At 42.8% G+C, this 9732-nt stretch overlaps 1 pseudogene; it reads left to right on the top strand.

Moving 5' to 3' along the window:
• Positions 1 to 474: 474 nt before the first annotated feature.
• Positions 475 to 4173, top strand: LOC123077900 (uncharacterized; annotated as a pseudogene).
• The last annotated feature ends 5559 nt before the right edge of the window (positions 4174 to 9732 follow it).

Genomic DNA, 9732 nt, shown 5'->3' with positions numbered 1-9732 from the left:
AACTAAAACCCAAATACATGCAAACGTATCCTTTAAAGTAAGTTCTAAATGCCCTCAGTTAGATTGTTTCTTAATATGTAGATTTGCCCTTTCTTAAGTAATTCCTAGCTAGATACACATTTACTTTCTTAATCACTATATTTATTATTGACTTTTAAATGCTTCTCATTATTTTGTCATTTATATCTAGATTACCCCTTTTACTAAACTGATTCCATGTATATGTTGTGTATTCTTTGTACTAGATTTGCTTTCAAATGATCCTCATTTATTTGTTTACTAAAGAGAATATTTGCCTTCAATTTCATTGAATGAACTCATTTACTCGCTACGTTCATCGTATAAGATTAGCTTTTAAATGTGGCACATTTATTTTTCTCATGATATTTGCACCCTCCTCACCTACTCCTACATACACATTGGGATGCTTTACACTATTTAAAGAGGGGTAGGAGGGCCTCCGTGGAAAGCAAACAAGCACAAAAAATTGTTTCCTTCTTGACATCTAAATGGAGAATTGTCTTCAACATATTATGTTGTATGTGCTACTTCTCGCTAATGTAATTACAGGAAGATCTTCCCCTACAGAGGTATGTGTTATACTTTACTCCCATTATTTAGGTCGAGACATATTCAATATTGCAATAATCATGATTTACATTCTTCATAAGTTGACTTTTCTTCATTTTTATAATTTGAAGCAAGGAAACTCATCAATGCCATGGCCCTCTGTTCTTCGTCCAGTGATTTTCCATACTAGTGAAAATTTTGCCTCAGATCAAAATTCAGTAATCTCTTATGTGAGTTCCATGTGTCTATTGTATTTATTTACTTCAATTATTAATTTCACAAACATAACTTAATATGCATCCCTGACCCTTAGACTATGTTTGATAGATCACGAGTCATGTGTGGACTCCTCGAGGTGGTGCCGAGAACTATTATGGCATTGAGGCTACAATTGATGTATATGGATTTCATTTACAACCCGGCCAATTAAGTGCAGCTGGAATTTGGATTATCAACAGAGGAGATGGAAAACCATCTTCAGCTAGTGGATTTCAAGTTGGATGGAGTGTAAGTTACATCTAGGCTGGAGAGCCACAAGTTGATTGGACTGATTTAATTTATTAATCAATAAAAAACTAAGGAAATAAAAGGAACTATTGTAATATGCTCTTTGTACTCCACAGAACCCAATCAATAATTTTTTGCGTATGTAAACTTTCTCGCCAAAATAAAGGACACAAACAAATCTAATGTGAAAATTTTCTAAACAATATAAAATATTGTGAAAAATCATCACGAAAAAGAGCAGTTATAAGAAGCGTATTGAAAAAATAATTATATTATGCGACTTCAAATAGACATGGAATAATTTAAAGAAGTTTATGCATTGTAAATACATCACTACATAAGACTACCATATTTTGCGCATCGATGTGAACACCAATGAATTTTATGCAGATTTTTCCGAGGTTCTACAAAGATTCACATACCCATTTCTACACATCTTGGACTGTAAGTTTCATTCCGTGAACTCTTTAATGTATAGTACTAATAATTTGTGCTGAAGATATACATTTAGGAGTGATTACCTCAAAGTGTTCATTCCACTACTATACATTCACGAACTATATGTGTCATTGGCATGGAAATAGCAGAAGAATGGGCTATCTTGTCATTAGTTTTCGTGATTTTAAGTTAGCAAGGTGTGTAGTAGGGACTTATTTGGAGGCCATCCTACACCAATAAAAGGTTCACACATTGATGCCTTTTGAATAGGTTTGGTGCATCCTTGGATCCCAACTTAATCTCGTGTTGCAAATGCAATAAACGGAAGTGTCTAGAATAGCCAATGGGATAAAATATAAGGCCTCCTTGATCCTCCCTTAGATGAGAGAAATGCTTGATTGGTGACTCGGTTCCAAGACAAGTCTACCTCTAAGCTCCCTACACTCAAAATGATTCGAGTCTTTCAAGGTCCCTCGGGTCTGTCTCGACACTTCGAGCTGTAAAGGGCTCTATGGACTACATCTACCCCTAAGCTCTAGTGAAGTGCGTTTGGATGGTTACATGCTTCACAGAGGGCTTACAAAGATTATGGGTGGCTGAAAAATGGCCAAGAGGCTACCTATTGTGGTGGTCGATAGGTAGAAGGGATACAATAGTAAATTTTTGTCTACTAGTCTATGGTAAAATAGGGAAGAGGCGTGAAGTATGTTCCAGGCTGGACTAGTCCACATATCCCTCCACTTAAAGGTTCCACTGTACTGGCTCTTCACATTAGAATTTTTCTTATAGCTATTGTTTCCTTCTTTTGATTTGTTGGCCATGACTAGTTTATTAGACTTTTGTTGAGTACTTGACTTCAAAAATTAGCCATGCATACCATATAGGACTATGTGGGACCCATAAGTAGGATTAGCTATTCTGTAAACAATATGTATGCCTCTTTCACTTTAAAATGAATTCACATACTAAAGTGATCTTTGTCACATCCAAAAACTTTTGGTACAATGCATTATTTTGGCCCTGAAATATTAGGAAAGGCTCCTACTACATATTTAAAAAGCGAGGTCTTCACCTTTGATCAGTATCACTAAAAGGTTGAAAGCAAACAAAGTGTCTAACCAAGGGAGTATAGAAAGGACAAAATGAACGGTTTAAAGTCACACTTAACCTTAAGGACAATTAGGGATTTGTCTCATTGGAAACATAGTAGCCAAGACTGGGTACTACTCCCCCCTAGAAACATGATTGTGGATTTTTTCAAAAAGATTAATGCATAGTTTTATGAAAATCATAAATGTTACACCATCTGTTCCAAAGTAGTTACCATGGTGAACTAAACCAATAAGAATTATGAAATGGAGGGCGTAATGTATACCAAAAAAGTATGCAAGACTCAAAAGATTGTAACATGTTTTCTATATTGCTATGACAGAGTGGTGGATCGCCCGCGAAGGGTTGCAGTGACATGATTTGTCCCGGCTTTCAAAAGACATCATCGAGTATAGCTCCGGGAAGTATCATTAATCCAGTTTCAGATATCCGGGGATGAAAATCATACATTACAATAAGAGTGTTCAAGGTAAACATGTTGCCCAAATTCTAGCTAGATTATTTGTCCTCTTGCATTTTTTGGGGGGATGGGGAAGGGGAGCAGTGCATTTACCTTGGTGTTTTATATTTATATTAAGGTGTTCAAATGAGTTGGAAACTAGAACTAGCTGGAATCAAACTATAGTGAACATTGTTGAGTCCCGCACCAACCCTGTGAACTCAGCAATGTTCAAAGTCTCGCATAAAGCTTTTGCTAATTGTACTTGTTGGACCGACCTATAATGACATAAAATAACTTCTTATCATTGTATATTGGCTCATGTTGGTAGGGTCGGATGCAGCATATTTTTGGAGAATGCCATGCATGTTATGTAGTAAAAAACTATTCCTGACTGCGACTCACACACACTTTATGTTGTCACTCCATAAAGTTACAAATCCACTACGGCTGGCAGTGCACTACTTAATTAGCCCCTGTGACAGCAATTTTATGTCTATTAGTCACCATAACTTCTAATAATAATTATGTTGCTTACAGCTAGGCCCAGTCTATCAGACTCCATCAACTGAAATGAATATTGATTGATTAAAGCATATGCAGTTTTGTGATATGACTATCCAAATATGTAATGCCTTCATAAATTCTCTTATAAGTGTGATTTTGATAAGTTTATCAAACTGAATGCTCTCAAGAATGTTTTAAATATTTGTTATTTATGTTTCCAGGATAAATCTTCTGGTGACTGGCACGTCCATTATGGATTAAACGGTGGTATCAAACCAGTTGGCTATTTTCCAAAATCCTTGATTCCAGGACTTATTGATAGGAAAGTTGAGATTAGTTTTGGCGGCTTTGTGTCTCACCAAAAGCCACAACCAAGTCCTCCGATGGGAAGTGGCTACGCTCCAGCCAGTGGCAATGCTGCGTCCTTCAACAATATCAAACTAATCGATGCCAATGGCAATGATCATCTTGTGAACACAAATCTTCCATTTCGTGTGGACCCCAAAAGATGCTATCCTATATCTTACATTGATTCAGCCAGGTTCTTTTACGGGGGATCTGCATGTGCTGATTATACCTGGATGTCCCGTATATGTACTTGAATTTCTAATAAAATAAGAAATGATTGTTCAAATTAATGCCTTCAATTGATAATGGTGGATACGAGGTGAGAATCTAACAAGTGGTTGGATATTTAATGGTCATGGTGGGTGAATTAGGCAACCTATTATAGAAGTTTCGAGATTCTCTTTCCCAGTTATATATTGTGCAATATGCAGAGCTTGTACAACCTACCCTCTTATAGGAAAAAAAATAGCCCTTCTTTTTAGAACTTAGATAAAAAGAGACTCAAAGAGGATTAAAGTGCAAGTATAAATGCCTTACAAACTTCTTTTTTGAGAGCATGCAAATTGTGTGCCTTAAGTTTATTGAAGTTAGAGGGGAAAATACAAAAAACCAGTAGGTTCCCACAATAGGTCAGTGAGTAGCGAACACCACCAGATGGCGAGACACAGACAACCAAGAGAAAGTCATCATCTTGGAGTCACCTGTGACGGTGTACATAGAGCCCTTGGCGAAAACTCTAGTACCACGGTGAACACCAGTGGAACATAAACAAGGATGTCATCACGCGTAGGTAGAACACACGTGAGACACTAAGGACTGGAGACATCCCTTGCCGATTTGTAGATGGGGTGCAAAGCGTGGATCAATCTCAAGGGGAGAAGTGTAGAGAGGACACCCAGGTTCGGGCCGCATGGCTGCATAACACCCTACTCCTACTTTTATGTTGTTGATTTGGTGGACAGAGAGCTTCAAGTCCTTTTGGGAACGGAAAGTGTAGTGTTGCTCCCATCTAAATTCTACCAAGTGTCCAACCTTATCCTAAAGTAGATCTGGTCTAGTGCTTATCCCCTGCCTCCCATAGCTCAGTTCTCCTTTTATATTGCAAGGGCCACCATAGTTGTTACGAAGGAGGGCACCTACCACAGAGAGGTAGGTAAGTTCATTAAATGCTTGATGAAGTGTTGCCGTCTTCTGGTCTCTAAGAATGAACACACATCTTGTCTCCACCGCCCAGGGTGTTTACCTAGCGCAGGTGTGACACTCGTCCTAATAGGTGCAGACCATGTGGAAATATTATCAGGGTGATTCATCCCTTGTATCGCTGTCATTCTATTGGCACGCCTGCACACCAACGTGCATCGTAAAAGGTCTGCTTATGTAGGACTAAACACACCATGGGGGGGGGGGGTTGCGATGGCTGGCTGTCTTCACTTAACAGATGTGGGGCAGGTGGAATGCTCACTGCCGGGTGTGCTTGTTCCTAGAAGTCGGCTGCCCCGGCTCGTTGTCGGGTGTCCTGCAGTTGTTCCTTCCAGTACTTAGTTGCTAGCTTGGAGAAGAGTGTAGCAGATCTTGACAAAGATCTGCATGCTACCACAGAATTGTGGTTGAAGGATTATTGCCGGAGTGTTTCTTCATCTGTACTGCCTCGGAGGGGAGGTGACTGTGGCCTGTGCGTAATTGGTTTCGTGAACCCAACGGTCATGGTACCGACAGAAGCTTCCAGGCCTGCGCCGGATGTGTACCTCACACAAGGTCAAGGTCGTGAGCCCCCTCATCTGGTCAAGTCAGTTGCATAAGATAATGTGAACTGCAGTGAGTGGAAAAATCCCTCGAGCCACCTGTTCAAATGCTAGTAGACGCTTAGGCTTGAATCCTCCTGTCCATAACTGCAACGGGATTTGATGGCATATTGGGGTACTTTGCAATGCATGGCGACCTTTTCACATCAACAACATGAATCAAATCTACGGCTTCAGTTTTTGACGACGCGTCAGTCCGCGCATGTGGCCAGTTCACTCTTGACCCCCTTCAGTTCTTGCACCGATGAGAGAAGTCATGATGTCGCTTTCCATTTATTCCCAAGACAGATGAGACAGGGCGCCGCTTGAGTTCATCTTGGGAACTATAGGTGCACTTGTATGACCGATGATCCTCACGATCGAGGAGTTGATCTACCAGGTCCTTCGGCTTATAAACGCCGAGAAGGGACGAACTGCTCCTCCTCTTCCTTTAGTTATTCTCCCTCACTCCTCCTTCATCTCCTCATGGAAACTCAAGAAGTTGCAGAGTTTGAGGCGAAGCTCCTCGCAGAGGAGGTCCAAGCCCAAAGGCTGGAGCTCCAGGCCAATGACACAAGCTCAAAGACCTAAAGGAGAGGATGAGGATGGAGCTCCATGTTGAATATATTATGTGCATGTATATTGTGTCTTGGGCCCACCTCCTAGTTCCCATGTATAGTTAAGGTTGTGGCCCCATCCTGTACATCATATATACGTGCCCAATGCACCGATCAATCTAATTGTGTTGCACGGCCTATTCTGAGTCTTCTACATGGTATCTATCACAAGTCGGTCCTAACCCTAGATGTCGCCACCGCCGCGCCTCCACTCCACCGCCGCTTCCTCCACTCGTGGCCGCCACCTGCCGCTGTCGGTTCCCTTCGGCCGCCGCCACCGGTTGCCGCTGCCCTCCCCACCCGAAGCCGCCGCCGTAGCTGCCGGTTCCCTCCGGCCACCGCCGCCCGTTGCCGCTGCCCTCCCTACCCGAAGCCACCGCCGCCAGCAGTCGCCGCTGCTCCTTCCACTCTCGCTTCCGCACCCACTCCCCACCACCCACCCCCGCCACAACTCCCCACCCGTGCCGCCACACCTCTAGCCGCGCCGACACCAACCCAAGCCACCCCACCCTAGCCGTGCCGCCCCCACCTCCTCCTAGCCGCACCATGAGTTCCTACTCCATTGTCTCCAACCCCTTTGCCGGTCCAGATGTCACCCTCGTTCGCGATCTGAACATCCACGAGCGTGTTCTGGTGGTTCTTGATCAATCCATCGGGTCCTATTCCGCTTGGAAGCGGTATTTCTCCTTGGTGTTTCGCGAGTACCTGCTCCACGGCCACGTGGATGGCACCGTGGACTCTAGCCTCATGATCCACGATGAGGAGTGGATGATCCTCGATGCCACCATCATACATTGGTTCTACCTCACCATCTCCAAGGACCTCTTCCACATGGTGGTGGATGATGACGATGACGCCTACGCTGTCTGGACCAAGCTCAACAGCCTCTTCACTGACAACAAGCTGCAGTGCAAGGTCCTCCTCCACGACGATTTTTATGGGTGCCGGCAGCTTGACTCGTCTATCGATGATTTTTTGCATGCGCCTCAAAAATCTTGCCGATGAGCTCCGCGATCTCGGCGAGACGGTTGGCGATGAGCTCCTCATCAGCACCCTCACTGCCGGTCTTAACGAGGACTTTGGGACCGCCGCTTCCAACCTCACTATCGTGGAATTGTCATGGCATATGTCGTAGTGAAAGGACTTAGTCGTGGAGCCATCGCAACTAGGAAGGTTAAAGGGGTTAAAACGGGACAAAGGACACGGGAGTTTATACTGGTTTGGCCCCTTGCAGTGAACGTAATGGCTTAATCCAGTTTGAGGTCGGATTACTTATGTCTCGAGTACCAGGGAGCGAATCCCCTTGACCTAGTTCTCGAACTGATGTTGCTTGCCCTGAACCGCCGCCGGGTCATTGATGACCCACAAGTATAGGGGATCTATCGTAGTCCTTTTGATAAGTAAGAGTGTCGAACCCAACGAGGAACAGAAGGAAATGATAAGCGGTTTTCAGCAAGGTATTCTCTGCAAGTACTGAAATAAGTGGTAACAGATAGTTTTGTGATAAGATAAATTGTAACGAGCAACAAGTAACAAAAGTAAATAAAGTGCAGCAAGGTGTCCCAATCCTTTTTGTAGCAAAGGACAAGCCCGGAAAAACTCTTATGATAAGAAAAGCGCTCCCGAGGACACATGGGAATATCGTCAAGCTAGTTTTCATCACGCTCATATGATTCGCGTTCGGTACTTTGATAATTTGATATGTGGGTGGACCGGTGCTTGGGTGCTGTTCTTACTTGAACAAGCATCCCACTTATGATTAACCTCTATTGCAAGAATCCGCAACTACAACAAAAGTATTAAGGTAAACCTAACCATAGCATGAAACATATGGATCCAAATCAGCCCCTTACGAAGCAACGCATAAACTAGGGTTTAAGCTTCTGTCACTCTAGCAACCCATCATATACTTATTACTTCCCAATGCCTTCCTCTAGGCCCAAATAATGGTGAAGTGTTATGTAGTCGACGTTGACATAACACCACTGGAGGTTAGACAACATACATCTTATCAAAATATCGAATGAATACTAAATTCACATGACTACTAATAGCAAGACTTCTCCCTTGTCCTCAGGAACAAACGTAACTACTCACAAAGCATATTCATGTTCATAATCAGAGGGGTAATAATGTGCATAAAGGATCTGAACATATGATCTTCCACCAAATAAACCAACTAGCATCAACTACAAGGAGTAATCAACACTACTAGCAACCTACGAGCACCAATCCCGGACTTGGAGACAAGAATTGGATACAAGAGATGAACTAGGGTTTGGAGATGAGATGGTGCTGGTGAAGATGTTGATGGAGATTGCCCTCTCCCGATGAGTGGAGCGTTGGTGATGACGATGGTGATGATTTCCCCCTCCCGGAGGGAAGTGTCCCCGGCAGAACAGCTCTGCCGGAGCCCTAGATTGGTTCCGCCAAGGTTCCGCCTCGTGGCGGCGGAGTCTCGTCCCGAAAGGTTGCCTTCTATTTTTTTCTCATCGAAAGACTTCATATAGGAGAAGATGGGCGTCAGAGAGCCACCAGGGGGCCCACGAGGTAGGGAGCGTGCCCAGGGGGGCGCCCCCACCCTCGTGATCAGGGTGTGGGCCCCCTGGCCTTCATCTTTGGCGACGATTTTTCTTTATTTATTTTAAGACATTCCGTGGAGTTTCAGGACTTTTGGAGTTGCGCAGAATAGTCCTTCAATATTTGCTCCTTTTCCAGCCCAGAATTCCAGCTGCCGACATTCTCCCTCTTCATGTAAACCTTGTAAAATAAGAGAGAATAGCCATAAGTATTATGACATAACATGAAATAACAGCCCATAATGCAATAAATATTGATATAAAAGCATGATGCAAAATGGACGTATCAACTCCCCCAATCTTAGACCTCGCTTGTCCTCAAGCGAAAAGCCGATAACAATAAATATGTCCTCATGTTTAGAGGTAGAGGCGTCGATAAAAATAAGTTACGGACATGAAGGCATCATTATTATTTCCATAACAGCAACATAAATAGATTTTGTCATATGATTACTCATGTTCAAATGATGATCTTTTCAAAGCCAAAGTATGAATCAGAAACCTTATTGAGCACCAACAAATTATACCCTTAGTCATTGAAACAATTGAAATTTATCATAACATCGGAAAGAGTCTATGTCAGAGCTTAAAAGCAAGTCCACATACTCAACTATCACTTAGTCCTTCATAATTGCTAACACTCACGCAATACTTGTGGTTACAGAGTTTTAATCGGGCACAGAGAAAGATAGGGGCTTATAGTTTTGCCCCACAACCTTTTACCTCAAGGGTAATGTCAACAATAATAATTCATGCTTCCCCACATCCAATTAGATATATATATATACCAGGTTCTTTCCAACATGCTGAGCTTGCCAAAGGATAAATGAAAAAGG

Source organism: Triticum aestivum, chromosome 1B (genome assembly GCF_018294505.1).
Source record: "Triticum aestivum cultivar Chinese Spring chromosome 1B, IWGSC CS RefSeq v2.1, whole genome shotgun sequence".
Classification (NCBI taxonomy): domain Eukaryota; kingdom Viridiplantae; phylum Streptophyta; class Magnoliopsida; order Poales; family Poaceae; genus Triticum; species Triticum aestivum.
The sequence above is the reverse complement of the archived record's forward strand: the minus strand, read 5'-3'. Positions and strand labels throughout refer to the sequence as shown.